The sequence below is a fragment of the Dermochelys coriacea genome, chromosome 12 (assembly GCF_009764565.3).
Source record: "Dermochelys coriacea isolate rDerCor1 chromosome 12, rDerCor1.pri.v4, whole genome shotgun sequence".
NCBI classification, from domain to species: Eukaryota; Metazoa; Chordata; order Testudines; family Dermochelyidae; genus Dermochelys; species Dermochelys coriacea.
Window position 1 is genome coordinate 17,764,164 of NC_050079.1, and position 19,184 is coordinate 17,783,347.

The window sequence follows — 19,184 nt, forward strand, 5'->3', positions numbered from 1 at the left end:
TAATTTATTTAGCTCTTTTTCTTTTCACAAATTTTTGTGAGTAGATTGCAATTTCCCCCTCTAATTTATTACTTATTTGAAATATTTTGAATAGTTTTTGCAAATAATTCTTGGTCTGTAGATTGTTTGAGAGTTTGAATATTTTATATTCAAGCTCTGTTGATTAGATTTGATTGGACACAAGGATCACATATCACAGATTTCAGAGTAGGAGCCGTGTTAGTCTGTATTCGCAAAAAGAAAAGGAGTACTTGTGGCACCTTAGAGACTAACAAATTTATTTGAGCATAAGCTTTATCTCACGAAAGCTTTCTATTTCCTATTTCTATTCCCTGACTGGGTGGATGCAACTCTTAGACTCAGGTTTCCAGCTTCAATATTTGTTTTAGCATTTCAAATTCACTTTCCATGAATATGCTACAATGTTCACTTGAAATTTCTTGTTTTTATGTGCTGCCAGTAAATTCATTGGCTAGAATATTCTCAGGAAAGGAACACAATATTTTCATTATTACTTTCTCTTATTCTTCAGACATTCTAACAATCCTACTTTTTTTACTCTTATGATTGCAGAACCAATGCAGCTATGGAACAGGGAAATGGAGTCATTTCTGGATCATGCACCATCCACAGAATTAGTAAATAAGTTCTGACAGCTAAATCTCCGTTACTGGTGGATATGCACAAGCCAGAGGAAGCCAGCTTGAATTCCAGCTGGAGTGCACAAAGCTAGAAAAAAAGGCATCTTTTTTTCATTTGGAATATGGCAAACTTAATATGGAAGTAACTGGGAAACGATCAAAATGGAAGCCCATAAGTCTACTTTTATAGTATTAGTACTGAATAAGGACACTTCCAAAATATACCAAATATTAATTTTCATTAGTATTAACATTTACCTCTTAATTACAAAATTTCCATCTCTAAAAAAGTGCTTTAGCAAAATGCTGCAATAAAATGAATTGCTTAATTTACGCATTTTTATGTAACTTGCACTTTTGATAAACATTTCTCATTATGTTAAATATTTATGCATTCTGTTTTTCAGTGGAAATGTTAATTAAATATATACATTAACCACGAGTCTGCAGAGTAGTCTATGAATCCCTTATGTTACAGTTTACTATATAAAAAGGTAAGCAAATTAAATATTACATTCTAAAGTTACTCTTCAAGAATTTAAACAAAAATTACTCATATTGTAAAATATTTGATCAAATAAATACAAAAATCTTTATAGAAGAAATGTACCTAAAATATTTTTAACGTTATACTACACAGTCTGATTAATTTGTTGCTTATGTGAATCCTACATTTAGCAGTACTATTTGCTTGATTATAATTAAGGAGTATTAGCACATTCTGGTTTTTGGTCATTGGTAGGTCACATAAAATGTCTTTCTGTACTGAAAAATGACACAGGATCTGATTTAAAAAATACATGCCTGCAATTTCTCACAAAAGCTTAGATATCTCTGTTTTGTTGGGTGATATACTGGATTTGCATTCCTCCAGTGTTCTCTCCATGAGTAAAATTGCCATATAGAACTGTCGTGGTATAACCACATTGAATTTTGAATTTGCAAAATTAAAAAATCATGAAACTTTCAACTAGAAGATAATTTCATAAGTCCACCCACAAAATAATAACAACAGTAATAATGATAGCTACTAATTTAATAAAAGTAAGATTTGACATCCCAAAAAGCACAAGAAACAATTTGGTTCAAAAAATGATGCAAAATTTTCTACAGTCTCCTGTCATTATGTTGTAAGAATGATGGAATCTGCATAACCCTCTCTTAAATAATAATAAGGGAAGGGACATTAAAGGATATATCATAAATGAATTACAACAGCTATCATAGGAGCCAAAAGTCAATGATCCAGACCTTCAGCTGATGTGACTTGGCATAGCTCCATAGAAATCAGAGTTATCTCACTTTACATCATTTGAGGATTTGGACTAGTATTTTCCAACCATTACAATAATTATCCCAGACATCTTCTGTTCAAGTTGCAGTAAATTCAGATGCCACTGTGTGGTAGTTGTTGGAAAATACTACATTTTTAATAAAAAGAAAAGGAGTACTTGTGGCACCTTAGAGACTAACAAATTTATTTGAGCATAAGCTTTTGTGAGCTACAGCTCTACTCTGAAACCTGTCATTATGCAAGGCACTGAATTTAGCCGTATAGAGTGGAAATCTATCAACTTCATGAACAGCTGCTACTCTGAAACACTACATTTTTAATAACATCTGCAGTATATAGATGAGTTTTTTAAATGGAATCTAAAGTTAGGAAGGAAGGAAGGAAAATAAAAATAGTCCATTCATATTTAAGACTCTGATATACAAGTTATCACATATTGAAATTGGATCAAATTGAGAGTAAAGCTAAAATATTTACTAGGCCATTACCTATACTACTGAAGTCAATGGAACCATACCAATTTACATCAGCTGAGAATCTGGCACACTATACGTAACTAACCATATATTTTAGAACTACTCATTAGTCTACCACCGGCTAGGCACTAGTACATACCTATATACATTTTGGTTGAGTCCTCCAATGTCTACTGTAGCAACAAAATACTGTAGCATCCCTTGAATAGACAGAGAATAAAAAAAAATACATATGTCCCCATAGCTGTGTGGAGAAAAGATTCCATAAACCCAGACTCAGCCTACCTAATGCTTTAATTACCCCTTTCCCCACATGTATGTCATTTGCATCATCGTTCATGTTCTCTGATCTATTTTATTATTGAGGAAGGTTTTGTGAACATTTGGTCATGAACCAAAATCAGTAGCCATTTGGAAGCAGCCAAAACTATGTCACACTGCAAATGTCTGGAGTTATGGCAGATTTCCAAAGCACAGTGATAAATATAACAAGAGACAAAGAGTTGTTCTGCATCCAGGACTTCTAAATCAAAAGATAAACACCACAAAGTAGATCTAAGACATACAAACATTAAAATCCCTCATATCTTTGTCATTGTCAGTGCTCTCAGGCCTGTGGTAGTATCACAGAAAACCAATGGGGAATTGTATGGAAAATCTCCAGATATACCTCAATATAATTAAGCAATCTCATTACAGTCCACTTGTTGAAATCACACAGCCATAGAAAAGCTGCCCACTAATAATGAATAGTGTCAGACTCGGAGATCACTTAATCCCTAAAATGCTAGAAATACAAGTATCCATCAGCTTAATTTGCTTGCTTTTGAGAAAGTCAATTACCTCATCTGGTTTCCTGAATTCTTGTACTGCCATCGTAGCCAGTTATTTTGCTATAGGTATATGGGCATATTCTAAATAAGAAATAGGTATGGATTAAGGCAGTAACTCAAACACCTGTAAAACAATAGGTTAGCCAAACTAATTAAGGCCTAAGGCCTAAAGACTTGCCATAAGAAACTAACCATAAGGGACCCTGTATCAGAAGATGTCATAAGATAGAGTGCTGTTATCAGCAGGTGTTGCTAAACTGCTGATAGTAAAACTCAAGATGCCAGTTTATACGAGTTTTAGATATTTTAAGTTAGCAACATCAGCAGATGTCCAACCAAGAAGAATGCCATGGTAACTAACTGACGTATATGTTAATAAGCTTGATGTAAAGGGCCTAAAAACCTATGGGAGAAGGGTACCCCAACATTAGTTGGGTGAGGAAATACAGGTAAGGAAAAGAGACTGAAACCCCTGCTGAATAGGTAGTAGGCATAGTAGTAATCAGCTGACTTCTGATAAAAAGTGGCACTCAGCCCAGGCACTCCAAGCAGATTTCCTGGAACGTGTCAGGCCAAGGACCACTTGTGCATCATCTGAGCTACTATGGGGCTCCCCACAAAGAATGGTGTATGTAAATTCTGGATGCTTGTACTATCTCTGCCTATTTTGCTACACTGTAGTGATATTGCTGATTGTGTTGATAAAACTATTGCAAATTCAAAAGGCCTTCCTTAATTCTGAGCATCTCTCCCCTGTACGCCGGGGTCCTCACTCTCAAATTAACTGTAATACTGTGGCCAATCTAAAGACAAATGAACTCTGCCAAACCACAAAATGTTAAATTGGGAAAGCTAAATAATACCTAATCAGTAGATCAGCCAACCGCCCCCACGAGTGAATGGCAGTCTGGCCAAGCACAGAAATATTTATTTGGGATTTGTTTATATAGTGATAAGACAATTATTTTTGTTTCCTTTCCCCGCCTCCTGTCTCACCCTGAAGGGCCAACACTGGAGGCACTAAACCAAAGACAAGACTGTAAACTTGCTGCTAAAGAATAGCATCTCCTTCTGTTGAATTGCTTTCATAATTTGTGTTGCAATCCATGCAAGATATCAATATTGTAAGGTGAATTCACAAGGTCCCACCATGGGATTCTCTGAGTAACATGGAGATGGAGTCCATAACTGGCCGACAGGTGGATCACAGCAAATAACCTAGCAAGGAGTCAAAAACAAAACAGCATACCAGGTTACTTGTTTCAAATGTATCTGGTACTCAAAAAATTCCGAGGATTATCATCATGGTTTTATTTTTTAAATCAATTGCTTATAAGAAGAAATTAAGTCAGTGGCACTCAAGCACCTAAGCACATGCTTAAAATGTTCTGCTGACTAGCAGTGGACTTCAGCACATGCTTAAATGCTTTGCAGAACTGGGATGAGGCCCGAGAGTCAGGAGGTCCTTGTAATCCTTCTAATCCTTGCCCTGCTGCAGACTCACTGTGTGGCTTTGAGCAACTCACTTCACCTTTCTGTCTCAGTTTCCCACATGTCAGTTGGAGATGATAATATTTACTTACTTATCTCCCAGGGGCATTCTGAGGATTAATAAATTAATGCCTGCACAGTGCTTTGAACACATTAAGTGCTATAAAATGTAAAGTTAGGACATTAGCCTTTCCTCTGCATAGAACAGAGTTCATATCCCGCTGAGTTACAAACACCATACAGGAGTGTGGTAGTTCCAGCCTAGTCCTGAGAAATTTCCATCTCACAAATACACTACTTAGTGTGGAACAATTGGCAGTCTCTGACTCAGGGAAGCTTACAGGCATAGAAAAACTGAGGATTGTTTGTATATAGGAAGCTTGTACATCATCTGGCTCTTGGCACTTCTTCTAGTCCCTTACTGTTTTAAAAACAGCATGACCTAAGGGTGGAATGAGAGACATTTCTTTCAATTTCCCAGCTTTTTAAATTTTGCATCCATGTCTTATTTGTATTTATTTAATGCAGAAGTCTTAGGTCTTCCTGTTGACTATTGCTACTGCTAAAAATATAAAATATGAACATATAAACTAGGTCAGACCAAAGGTCAATCTAGCCCAGTATCCTATCTTCCAACAGTGGCCAATGCCAGGTGCCCCAGAAGGAATGAATAGAACAGGTAATCATCAAGTGATCCATTACCTGTCGCTCATTCCCTGCTTATGGGAAGGTACACAGCTGGAAAAATAATTTTATATTAAGAATATGATTTAGGGGGGAAAAGGTCTGTGCATCAGAAACAAAAACTAATACTGATCAAAGAGGGTTGGAAGCAAAAAGTGAAAATACCAGTGGAGGGGAAATTTATTCCTCTAGACATTTAAATCCTGCTCATCTCTGGAGTATCTGAGTGCCCCCCCATCTTAAAAATAGGCACAATAAAGGAGATTTGTCTTTCCATCCAACCCTTCATTCAGTAGGCTGTTTTGAGTTTTGCTTTTGACTCTCAAGGCATGGATATTTGAGACAGTTCTAATATATTTTGGGTTGGGCCATTTGGTCCTGCATTGACAGGTCTCACTCCTGAGTATATGGTTCCATTGTTCCAGTCATACATAGCTGTTGCGGGAGGTTATGATCTTGGAGTATGATGTAGTCTATCTTCCTGCCTCTCCCCACCACACTGCCCTTCCATCTTTCCCTTCAAAACATGTGCATGCATGCACGCACACACACACATGCAGAGTTTTATGCCTGTGTGTTAGATCCGCTATTCCCAAAGGAATAGTACACAGCAGCTTGTGATATTCAATTCAGCATCCCCACTTTGCTTAACATACAGCAATATATGATATGTATAGTGAAAACAAGAATAGATTTTCGTACCAAAGAACAGAGATTCAAGTGATAGTGAGTAAGAATATTGGAAACAAGTGGTTACATATAAAACAAAACAATAACACACTTTCTAGAGACTAAAGTTAACAAGGCATTCCCCTATCTCCTACAAGATAGCATACCCCAAGTTCTTGCCCCAGCATTTTCAACCAGTTTGGCTGAGACCTCTTCTTCTAAGATCAAGCCTGCTGGCAACTTGTCCTCACAGATTAGAGAAAAATATAGGGGTTCATTTGTGCCCCAGATATAGTTTCAAAAATTCATGGTCTTACCCCTAAAACAGGCTGTTTTTGTTTTTAATGCCAGCTCCCATAATCTATTGATCAGCATTTTTCTCAGACTGAAAATGTGTGTTCATTGTGAATGACAGAAGACTCAATTTGCATATGACCAGGCAGAGTGAGATAAGTCTCTCTTCCCCTGCTGCCTGCAAGGAGTATGTGGATTACCCTTTGGTGAGCTGTCTTAACTCACAGAAAACAAAGTTTTCAGTATGTATACATAACTCTTCACATATTTTTCATGCATACATCTTGCAATGATTATGCTGACCAGTGTGACACAGGCTTTCAGTAGAGATCTTACATGACATTCTTTTGTTGAATCCAAGGGATCCTTGTGCTCTCTGGCAGTTGGCATCCAGGAGTCCTTGGGTCACCATCCTGTCTTATTACATATTTTTAAAGCATTTTCCCTACTTTTGGGTGCTATTACATTGCTAATAATGAACCTAAAACTTATGCACTTATCCTTTATTTCTGAATTACCATTTGGAAAATATCAATAATTAAAACACGGGGAAAACGATTTGTATTTTAAATGGGTTATTTATGAAGGGCAAAATCCTGCTCTGCACCTCACATGAGCATTCATTTGGGGAAGGGGAAGATGGCATCACAAATATTTTCTCCCTAATGCTCACACATAGGGAGAAAGCAAAGGATAGACCTAGCACTAGGCCTGGAACCCAGCTGACATGAATCTAAAGGGGTATGCCAGCTGGAATGAGGGCATAATCAGGTCCCTAGCTTCCCCATGCACATATTGCCATCTGGCACTGGAGGAAGCACACACTGCTCCTTTTTAGAACATGAGTAGGTATGCTGCTGAATTTGCTGCCCTCCAGCCCCATGAGTCTTCCTACCTCATAAACCAGAATTGTTCTAGTGGACTCTGGTGCAGTTAGGAACCTCTGAGCCCACCCATGCCTTTAAAAGGCAGCACCCAGCCCATTGTTGTTATTTTATATAGCATCACAGATGTACATTATAATTCCCATTAGTGGATTTAGATATTTAAAGGATGGATCATTTCAGGGCATTACTAGCGGCAGGTTGCCAAAAAGAGTAGCGTGCATTAAGGCCAATATTATTAAACCTAACTCATCAAGAGATAAGGCCTAAAACCATACTTAAACACCAAAATAAGTGACCAGTGAGAGCTCTGGATGCTCAGCACCCCTGTAAAGATCAAAGGCATAAATTTAGGAGGAGCAAACAGGAAGAGCAACAAAGACTCTGGAACATAGTGATAAATTTCACATTCCCAGACATGCCATGGAGACTCTAACCAACAGGGGATGCAACCTACTGCAAGGCATCTTTTAGAGCTTCAGGCTGTGTCATATAGGTGAGCAGTCAGAGGATGTGAAGTGAAGCTTCTACAAGAAGGGTCTGTGGCATCAGGTAATGAAGCTTAGGAACTCCCACAGTTAAAATAAAATCTGAGTTGGAATGGATTACTGTGACCACCTGAAATGGTTCTGGGCTCCATCCCTGCATCTTCAGATTGAATTTATGATCCTGTGCGTTATAAACCGGCCTTTTAAATAAGTTATGGAAAGGTATGCAACTGTGCAGAGCCTTTATGCTGTAACTGTACATCTGTCACATTCTATGGCATTTAAGGCTCATTAAATTTTGAATCACGTGTCATCTGCCCTTGGCTTAAAATGGTTCTGTATGTGCCTTTTGGCTCCAAACTTTCACTTTAGTGGAAACTGTTTCTATTTATTTCTCAGTTCCTTTATTCTGCTATCCATATCAGTTCTTTAGTCAGACTATAGGTTCATGCAGTATGGTCCTGATCCTGAAAGGGTTGAGCCCCCTTCCACTTACTTCCATGGGTGTTGAGGGTGCTTAGCATTTAACAGGATCTGGGCCCTTATGAACACTTAGTAATTATGATCCCTGTGGCGTAAGTTTTTTTAAAAGGTAAACATTTGACAGGTACAGTTGGGCACATTACTCAGACTAAGGACTAAGCACCAAATCCTAATGCAGATAAAATTTTGACTTTAATGGTGGTTTTCACTGTGTAAGGATCTGGCACTACATTTTGGATTTTCCAACAGAACTGCTCTTTCTGCCTGTTTGTAAACACTTATTGACATGACATGATCGGATATGTCTTGAGCAGCTGTAAGCAACTTTACGTTTCTTGTCATAAATCATGAGACTCACCACAAAAAGCAGTGTCACATCCCAAAGATATTTCCTTTTAATTTAAAGCAACTATTTGAAATGAATAAAACATGATCAAATTTCAGACATTTTTACTAAAATCAAGAAACGTCACATCACCACTTTTTGATTTCAATAAATGCTTTAAATTATTGGGAGGGGGGAAAAAACAAAGTCTTATTCCAGATTGGCAGTACAGATTTTATGATAAATTTCTTCCCTGCCATAAAGACATTATGACTCAAAAGGTACAATCTTTCATAAAATGAAGCATCTTTTTCTATCATAATAATAGTTAAGTTTTTCCTCAATGCTTATATGCCTCTAGCTTATTTTGTAATGATATAACACCTGTGAAACATTAAATCTGTGCTGTAACTGTAGCAGATAGTATAGGAAATGTCAGTTCTCATTAGCCTGCATATAAATCTGCCTTTGTGATAAGCAGGATAAAAGAAAGACAAGAGAAACACCAGGAACCCAGAGCATATGTTGTTCATGCAAAAAGGGCATTCACCAATGTGCATCTTCTCATTATTTCCAAACTAGAGGAATGGAAGGAAAGAAAAAGAAAAAGAAAGAAAAAGAAATTATCAAATTGTAGGAGGGTCTCATAATTGTTCGCTGACACAGCTGAACAGTCATAAAATATCATAAAGAGTAAAGGAGTTGATAATGTAAAGCAGTAATTAGGATTTGGTGCAGGCTTATGCTATTTACATATTTTAATGCTTTGATATTAACATGTCAACTTTAATAGTATGTAAATGAATTCCCTTGTGTGAGATTTATCCTGCTAGGTTCTACACATATATCCATTCACTGCAATTGTAAATTTTCTTTCCTTCTCTATATTTTTAGTGTGATTTTTCCAGACTCTCATATATGTTTTCTCTGCCATCTGTCTAGATTCAACTAAAGTAGTATATAACTCTAATGGATACACCAGCAGTAGCCCCCAGCTCCCATATCACCAAGCTATAAAGAATACACGCAAAAAAAAATACCCTCTTTGTGTCTAGATGTAAGGTTAAATAAAATAAAGTTAATCAGCCAACCACTATTTCTGCATACCACTGATGCTTGCTAACAGCCTGACCAGACATGTCTAAACTGTGGAACATGATACCACATCATTAGAGTGATGCCTCAGAAGAGCCATGTCACATCCCAAAGGTGTTCTCAGGGGTGCAAGACACACAGTAAAACATCTTTATTTCACTGTTTTCCACCCTGCTTTATTCCTGATCCACCCTCCCTCGATATTGATTATGTATCTGGAAAGTTTGCATCCTTCAAAATTCAAACACTATTTCCTTAGAAACATCCAATTTGTGGGCATTGATAAAAATAAAAGATACAGTTGAACATCAGTTATTACCTAACTCTGCACAGCAGTTGTACCGCAGGGTGTACCGCAGAACCCAGCAAAATACAGTTATGGTTGCCTGGCAACCCACAGGAACCAGATCAGAACGCCACAAAGGTGCAAATGAATAAATGGAAGTGACAGGGATAAGTGAAAGTGTCAGGTGAGAGACCAAATTCAGTGCTAGAATGACTGGCCAGATACTTTTACCAAACGGGAAATTAAACACTGGGCCAAAGTCAGCCCGCAGGTAAACTGGGCTGCAGGGGATTTAACTGAGAACTGGCTTTGAGCCAAGGGATTACGTGCCAAACTCAAATGAAATATAAGGTGAAGTGGGCAAGCAAGCTGTTTTGGTGTAAATATGGATTAAAATGCGGTACTATACTGTACTGTATGTGCTCGTCCCAAAGAATAGCTCCATAGACATAGTGGAACTATGACTCAACTGTTAGTGATCTCCCAGAGTATTCCAGGCTTATACGTCATCGTTAATCAGTTAGAAACCAAGCATTCATGCACATTGAATTTGAATGGCCATTGCTCAATCTTTCCACGTAATCCCATTAAGCAAGGCCCGAGTGGAGACACTGAGGGTTTCACCTCTTTGCTTTCCACTGAAAAAGAATTTCAGTAATTTATTTATTTGCAAGACTCTAGTTATGACCAGGACTGTCCCTAGAGGTGTGCGGGGCCCGGGACATAGGTGCCAAGTTTCTAATCTGCCTGGGGGGTGCTCCTGCGAGCTCCGCCCAGGCCCTGCCCCCACGGCCCTACCTCCCACCCTGCTCCTTCCCGCCCCACCACTTCCTGCCCCTGTCCTGCCTCTTCCCCGCCCAGTTCTGCCCCCTCCTACGAGCGCACTGTGCCCTTGCCAGACATGCCAAATCTGTGGAAAAAAAAACACAGAAATTGGGCTCTTTTTTATTGGCTTGTGAGTTGCTTGTTGGCTAGTTTTTGGATTTTAGCTTGTTGCTTCTTTTTTTTTGATCAGCTCCCGGCAAGCAGTGGCAAGGGGGGAGAGAGTCAGGGGTGCACAGCGGGCCCACTACAGTCCCAGACTGCACACCGGGGGGAATCTAGTCATATAGAGTGTTGGGGTTCTTGGGGATTAGCTTGTTTAGGCCTTCTTTTGAAATGGGATTAGCTTGATTTTTGGTTTATTGTGAAAGTCTGGGTGTTTATTTACCACATGAAAGTTGGCAACTGTGGCCCTCACTCCTCTCCCCTCCCTCCCCAGTCCCTCCTGACGCCGCAGGTGAAACATCTGATACGCGGCAGGCGCTGAGAGGGCGGAGGAGATGCTGATCGGTTGGGCCCACCAGAAGGCAGAAGGCACTGGGGAAAGGGAGAGGTTCTTTAGGGGGGCTCCTCCTCGCCCCCTACCCCTGCCACCACCCCCGTTCACCTCCTTACCCTGCTTGCCTGCCTGCCTCACTTCCCCGCCCACCTCCTGCAGGGCCCCCCAAAGTGCGGGCTCGGGACAGTTGCCCCAATTCGCTGTACCCGAGGGACGTCTCTGCTTGAGGTATTAGATATTTGACATATAAGCAGACTTAGTATTGAAAAAAAAGTCCATGTTAAATGGGCAGCACTACATTATTTTCCAATTATAGCAACTGGAATTACCACCACTGTATTTTAAAATGACCACATAACAGTATCATAGTAGCTATAGATGGAAAAAGACTGGGTAGATCATCAAAGTCCATCCCCTTGTAAAGTCACTTGGAGAGTCCTGGGAAAGGACATCTTAAAGTGATATTATGGTATGATTATGGTACTGATATATTATTATATATATATATATATATGGGACAGATGCTCAGCTGGTGTAAGAATAGCTCATGTGATTTCTGTAGAGCTACACTGACTTATATCAGCTACAGACAGGACTCTTTCCTAAAACATATGCTGAAAATCCAACTAATATGAGCTTCCAGTACTTACTTTAATCCTTCCTATCACTAAGGAATACTTTAAAACAATGTGATCACGCAGAGATTGATTAGCCAGAATTATGCTGACGTAATGTTAGGGCAGAAAGTTCCATGAGGTCATCTTCCTGAACAGATGGTCTAGAGATATTGGTTTTAACCGGCACATGGTTGAGTAAATAATGTTTAAGTTTTCTTTGTGTGCCTGGGGAGTGAACCAGATAGAGCTGAGTGAAATACCTGTGCCTCCTGCCCACATCATCTGCTGCTCCTAGGGTTTTCATTTCCTGCACTGTTTGTGCTTTATCACACGGCTCACTGGTCAAGCAGTCTGTGCCCTTGGTTCAAGAAGCTTATATTGAAGGATAGAGTGAGAAGTGCACTTGGTTTCAATTTGTAATTTATATATATATACACATGGTTTGTTCCTTACAGGCAAAATCATAGTCAAGAATGAAATGGGTATATTGCTGATTTAGTTTTGCTCAGTTAATACAGCAAATTTTATCTGTAATGATAAATGACCATCAAAGAACACAAATCTGCATGGTTCAGTTTAACAGATGATTCAGTTTCCCTTAGGACTAAATGGCTATTTAAACATATTCAGATTTGAATTCTAAACAGATTAGTTCTGTTGATTGTCAGTAAACTTTTTAAAAGCATAATTAAAATGCTGAGTTCCTTAAACATGTGCATCTACGAATTTGAAAGGACTGTCCTGGTCCTGCTCTGTTATCTCTCTTTGTTCAGAATAAATTCAGAATAGTCACTAACATGAAGTCAAATTTACAAAATATAACTTTTTGGAAGCACAGTTACAGTGATGGGATTTCTTCTTTATTTTCTTTTAAATCCTTGATTATTATGAAGACATGTGAGAGTGCTATAAACAGAAGACCTTCCCCTCTTAGAATCCGCCCCTATTTGTCTGACTCCTTCAGTAATACCAGGCTAGTGTCTGTGATATCACATTTGCTTTCAAAGTAGCAATCTGGGATGTTTTATTGTCATTTAATATTTTAAAGATTGATTGGTAAGAGAGTAGGCTGAGTTACTGGCAGTGAACAGCCCATATGAGCCAATAAAATCCATTGCTACGCAAGACCCCCACAAACCACAATATGCGATATATTAAATACCAAAATAAATCACATGGATCAACATTATGATAAAAACTACTTCACTGAAAACTACTGAATAAATGTTAATCTTATACATTTTACAGTTAACTGTCTTGTCTGATATTTTAATTATTTTTAAATGATCCAAAAATCTAGAGACCCATGCCTATAAATTATTACCCTTTGTGAACAATAGCAACGTACATGTGTAAGTCATATGTGTAAGTCATTCAATTCACTCTTGGTAAAAAGTTATTACTGCATTCCACTGAACTCTCTAACAACTGCTGAGTGCTAGCACAGTATGTGTATTTCTAACTTTTAAAATTATGTGTTTATAATTTTCCTATTTCAGTCATCACTAATACTCTATTGCTGTTAATGACAAAGATTACAAAAAGAAAATCGTAAAGAGAAAAGCATCTAATAGATACAGTTTGTCTCGATAAAGTTTGCAAGTCACTTTCTACTCTACCCAGGAGAAAAAGAAAAAAATATCCAAGTCCAAGAAAAGAAAAGAAAAAATATACAGTCTGGCTGAACAGATTGAAAGCAGACTGCTGAAGTTCCAATGGAAAGAAGATGCTAAGATGCCTATCATTATCAGATTAACTCCTGTCCCCTTCTAGCCTCTGCAAGTGACTCCAGAACACTCCATGATGCTGCTGAAGGGACCCACATCTCACTAAAGAAAATGTACATGAAAATCTCAGTTTGCTTGTTTTTGCGCTTTTCACATGGTACGAATAACTAACCGTACATACAAACTTGAAGATAAAAAAATGACATGACAGAGGAACTTTGCACTGCCAGTCAACAAGAGACCAGTCAAATACGGCACAAGCTAGGCAGGATTTTATTGAGGAAAAAATGGTAAGGGGGACATTTAAAAAAAGTCATCTGAAATAGTGTCTTTGATGGGAGAATTGCAGGAATCTATTTAATGTTTATTAATGGAGTTGGCCAAATACTATTTGTGAAAGCAAACATAACATGAATCTAGGCTTTTTCAACACGAGAATAATGAACAGTATACTTCCAATACAAGTTTATTAAGTTTAAGGAATTCACGAACAGTTTGATGAATACTGGGAATATAGCCGAATATTCACAAATATCGCTACACAAATAGCAGCAAATTGAATCCAAGTCATTTATTCATAAGTTTACTTACAAATATGCTTTTTAATTATTTGATCAGCTCTATTAATAGAAGACAAGCAGGTTTGCTTTCCCTCCTGATATAAATAAAGGGAGAATGGAAGTAAAAGAGACTAATTTCCCATAAGTCTCTAATCCTACCCAGTGAGAAGCATCTTTATAAACAGGACAGAGTGGTTTGGGAGCCTGGGTAGCTTTTTTACTTAGTTGCTCAGCCAGGCATGAAAGTGTCTTCTACAATATGCTAAAAGATTCTGCCCAAAAGACAATCATATAATTTGGGCAACAAATAGCATTTCTATCTGGGTAAAAAAATAAAGCATCAATATTCCATTAGATTTTAATGATGGAGTAAGATAATATTCAGCATGAGTAAGAGTATCAGATTCTGGCCATGCATGAAATATGCAGTGTTCAAATGTATTCCACAAGAGCATGTAACTATCTGCACTATTCACAAAGCAAACTCCATATGGAACAAATGTTTGCTCAAACAACTCAAGAAAAAGGTCAGGTGTAGGGTATGACACATGACTGGGTACCAGTAGATCTGGATTCTGTACCCAGTTCTGCAATAGACTTCCTATGTGAATTTGGGAAAGTCACTTAAATCTCTCTGTCTTGCAGCTGAAATGTGGATAACTAATTCTTTGTTATCTCACAGGGGTATCGTGAAACTTAAGTCATTAATGTTTGTAAAAACACTGAAATCCTTGTAAGGAAGGTGCTATAGTAGAAGCCAATTCTGGTTAATTATCCCATTCATTTCCAGTTTAACTTTTATTTCATCCATCAAGTGAGTGTTTAACTTTAGTTAATTCACAGCTGTTACAGTCTGTCTAATTTCAATAAATTAACTTTTACTTAAAAGCATTAGTTTTCTTAATACAACTATATAAGGTCACATTTATAGTATATTGTTCAAGTAAATTAGACAAATTGCACAAATGGATCTCTCAGCATAACGACACTTACCATCAAAGCAACCTGTATTAGAATTAATAATTCATTACTTATTGAAACAGACAGCATGACTGAGCCAACCTGTGTTTGGGTTGTGCATCACAATGACAAAACAGAGAAATATCCTGCCCATTACAAATATGCAGAGTAGATCGTGGTGATTTTATTAAAGAGCTTAAAAATTATTGCTTACATTTTTTTTATATGGACAAATGCAAGGAAAGCTGTCGTACACAATTATATGCCAAACCGCTCATGTAATTACTGCAACTGAACATTCAACCTGTGGGTATGAGTGGTAGAATTTGTAAGTGCAGCATCTAAAAAGTGGCTGCAGAAATGGCATCTTAGGATCCCACTTTTGTTACTCAATAACGCCTATATGAATTTTGCTGAGGCTATACATAAAGAACTGGTTTTATTTTCAATGGACAGCCTTGCAGGTAAAGTTTGGGATCTGAAGGCCAAGCTGTGCTGATTCTGGGTTGTGCATTATCAAAAAAGATTCTGCTGTTTGAATGTAGTTAGCATGGGCCAGAATAGCATCCAGCTTCAATGGTGATATTGGCTCTGCTTAGCTAACATGAGTTCAAAGGAATAAAACATTTTTGTCATTGAATCAAGTAGATAAGATTCTGACTGCATACAGCGAGTATTCAACTGACACAGAAGGTGCCATTTTTACTTCATCATTATTTTGAGTATTACATAGAGAGTTTTCATACAAAAAGGAGAAAGAAGAAACTTTTCAGATTTTCCTATATAATTTATACTATATCTTGACTTAGGCCAACATTTTCAAATCTGGGAGCCTGAAATTAGGGTTCTACATAAAAGAGGCATGATTTTAATAAATGAGCACTTGTAGAATGGGTTGATAGGAGATGCAGGTGCTCCACACCTCTAAAAATTAGTCCCTTTAATTTTAAATGGCTGAATATGGAGTTAAGAACCAAAGTTTGGTTTTCACTGGGACCCCACTGGGTACATTCAGATTAAGGATACGTTGCCAGACACTGGGAGTACAGAAGTGACCCTGAGATTGTGCCCTGAGGATTTGTTCACCATGGTTCATGTCACAACTCTGACAAGAAACTGTGTCTTTGCTGCAGCTCTCAGATAAATTTCAGACTTTTTAAAAATAAAGATGTTTCACATAACGTTGATAGAAATAAATTATTTTCAGACTTTTTTTTTATCTCCTCTATTGAACATAGGGTATCTTCCCACCTGAACATTCCCAGGCCTACTGAAAAGGAAGTATTGTACTTGTCTTGATGCTATAACTGCAGGGCTTGTTACTGAATATATAATACAAAGCTTCCCCTTGTGCCAGTCTTCCAGGGCTTGGTATTGGTGATAGCTTTACAGGAGTGAAATGAGGCACATGTGAAATGGCTGTAGCCACTAACACTTAGACAACAGCCAATATGTTTTTTGGCATCTCAGCAGAAAGATTGCTGTTATTTTGGCTAGCTCCTGTCAGATAGATAATAAAGGGTGCTGTTGGGAATCTCTATCCACTCCCAAACAACATCCTGTTTCATACAACAGGGACAAAATCTCTGTGTAGTGGTAGAGACAATTTTAATGTTTTTCTAAGTAAACCCTGCCAAGTGCTAGATTAGCATTTTCACATTCCCCTAACCACTGATGCATAACCTCAATTTGGACAGCTGTTTGGAATTCCAGGCTGGATACCTAACACTCAGCAAACACATCTGATGCTCTGATGTGGTCTCTTGGCAGCTTGATCTCATGTCCATGTGTTCAGATGGCATCGTGCCCATTCATAAGTTAGTCAGAGACTGTTTCATTTGGGTTAGTTGGCAAATAATCATGAGTTTGGATGTGCAACCAGCTACACACCATACAAATGCCATCTCTGCTACTATAAGTCCCTCTTTGGAAAAAGCACTGCCAAGTTTGGTGTTATATGTGTTTTTATACTTGGTTTCACCAACTGACATGTATGTGGGGAAAAAAATTAGAGTGGAGGAAAGGCAGTTCATAACACAGTTAACTTAACACTTTAACCAAGAACTGGTCCCATGGCTGAAACAAAAACCCAGAATAGTACCTTGTGTTCTCATATAAGGAAGATTAAAAAAAAAATTCTTTCTTTACAGAGGTTGTAGATGAGAAATACCCTGGAATGTGTGAAGCATAGGTGAAAGGTAACAGAGAATCTGAATCTTATTTCATATAATTATTGTACTATTTTAATTAAGCTATTGTCTGAATATTTTGGCAGTATAACAAATTATTATTGATATTATTTCAGTTTGTATGAAATTATTGATATCATACACACTTTACACTCATCGCCACCCCCAAATATCTCATGACAGCAAATTTGAAATGTTAAATAACTTAACAAAGTTCTTATAGGAAGCTAGAAGATTAAATAAATGAATGTCATATTATGGAGCAACAGTAGCTGCCAAAAGTTAAGGTTACAAATGAGTTTTTCTAATAAACTTGACTTGTCCTGACACCTCCCTGAACACACCTCTAAAATCCACAGACAAAAAATTCATATTGAACTCTGAACTCATTGGTAGATTGGACCTGGGATCAAAAAAGGTTTTTTGTTTGTTTGTTTGTTTTACCAAATATGGAGAGGAGGACCTCCAGTTGTAAGCTGGGCCTCTGTGACGGGTCCGGCACCGCAGCGCCTCTTTGTGGCAGAGGTGAATGGGGTGTCAGGGCCTTGCCACTCTTAAGTTCCCACGCCCGTTCCTTTCAGGGCATCCCAATGTGGCCCAATGGCTGGTTTCCCCGTGCTCGCCCCTTGGTCGGACTAGCGGGACCTAGCGGTCCAAGTTCATGTGTCACGCCCCACGTAGCAGGGCAGCGTGGCCCAACGGCCAGAGTCCATACAACTCGCCCCGCATATCAGGGCAGTGTGGCCCAACGGCCAGAGTTCATACAACTCGCCCCGCGTATCAGGGCAGTGTGGCCCAACGGCCAGAGTCCATAGCCTTCCCCCTCTCAGGCATGGAAGTGTATCTCAATGGCCTGAGTGGTAGGGGGACTCAGGCCCGCCCTCTCCAGCGGGTCCCAACCCAGGGCTCTCCTATCAGCACGGTTCCCCCTCGTGCTTAGCTTGGCGGGGATCCGCCCACAACACGCCGAGCATCAGTGCAGCTTTAATGCTGCTTGACTCTAAAGTTCCCCTGGGTCACTTCCTACCCTCAATGTCGTGTTCTCCACTCCGGGGGGGGTTTGGGGGTCCTCCAGTCCATCCCCTCCTATCGAGTCCTCTGTTTGGGACGCCGGGTTCATCCCGGCTTGGCTGTCCCTCCTCAGGAGCTGGCAGTGTGCCTCCTTCTCCTCTGGTGGTCAGCCCAGACTGAGCAGCTTTGCAGGCTTTCATACCAAGTCTCCAGTTGGAGCATGCCCAGCAGGGCTTCCTCTGCCAGGAAGGAAGGGTTAACCCCGCAGTACTAGTGCGGGCCATTCTGCCCCGTCACAGCCTCTAAGAAGGTGAGTCCAATAGCGGGGGCATTACAGGGAAAGCAAACTTGGCTGTGCACCATATTTGTGCTCTGGATTCTGGCACTGGCTGGGTACTGAAGTAGTCCCTAACATAAGTCAGACTGGACCCAGGAGTGCTCTAATTTATATTGCCTGTAATGGCTCCACAGATGCACCCCAGAATAGCTGGAGTGCACTGCACTCCAGCCATGTCCCCATCTGCTCCCAGTATTTACCCCATCAGCCAAGCCCTTTTATAAGGCCTATTAACAGAGGCTTGAAAACTGCACACAAACAGGACATCACAAGACAATATGTTGCTCACTTATTTCTGAGATTGTGGTTACTCTTTATGTTGCAAAAATTATTTATTAATACTTCTGCTCTCTACTCTAGCACACTGCTGTGCTTCACATTCCTTGCCATTCAGTAGATGAATGGACCATAGTGTGTTCACAGAATCACAGAAATGTAGGGTTGGAAGGAATATTGAGAAGTCATCAAATCCAGACCCCTGTGCTGAGGCAGGACCTAGTACACTTAAACCATTCCTGA

General features: G+C 39.1%; 1 long non-coding RNA gene across 1 annotated transcript; it reads right to left on the bottom strand.

The window, feature by feature from the left end:
• Positions 1-8,632: 8,632 nt before the first annotated feature.
• Positions 8,633-18,496, bottom strand: LOC122456288. Its single transcript, XR_006275109.1, has 3 exons — positions 18,345-18,496; positions 12,142-12,253; positions 8,633-10,581 (listed from the first exon to the last, which is right to left on the bottom strand). It is a non-coding gene; the product is annotated as an uncharacterized LOC122456288 (long non-coding RNA).
• Between the last annotated feature and the right edge of the window lie 688 nt (positions 18,497-19,184).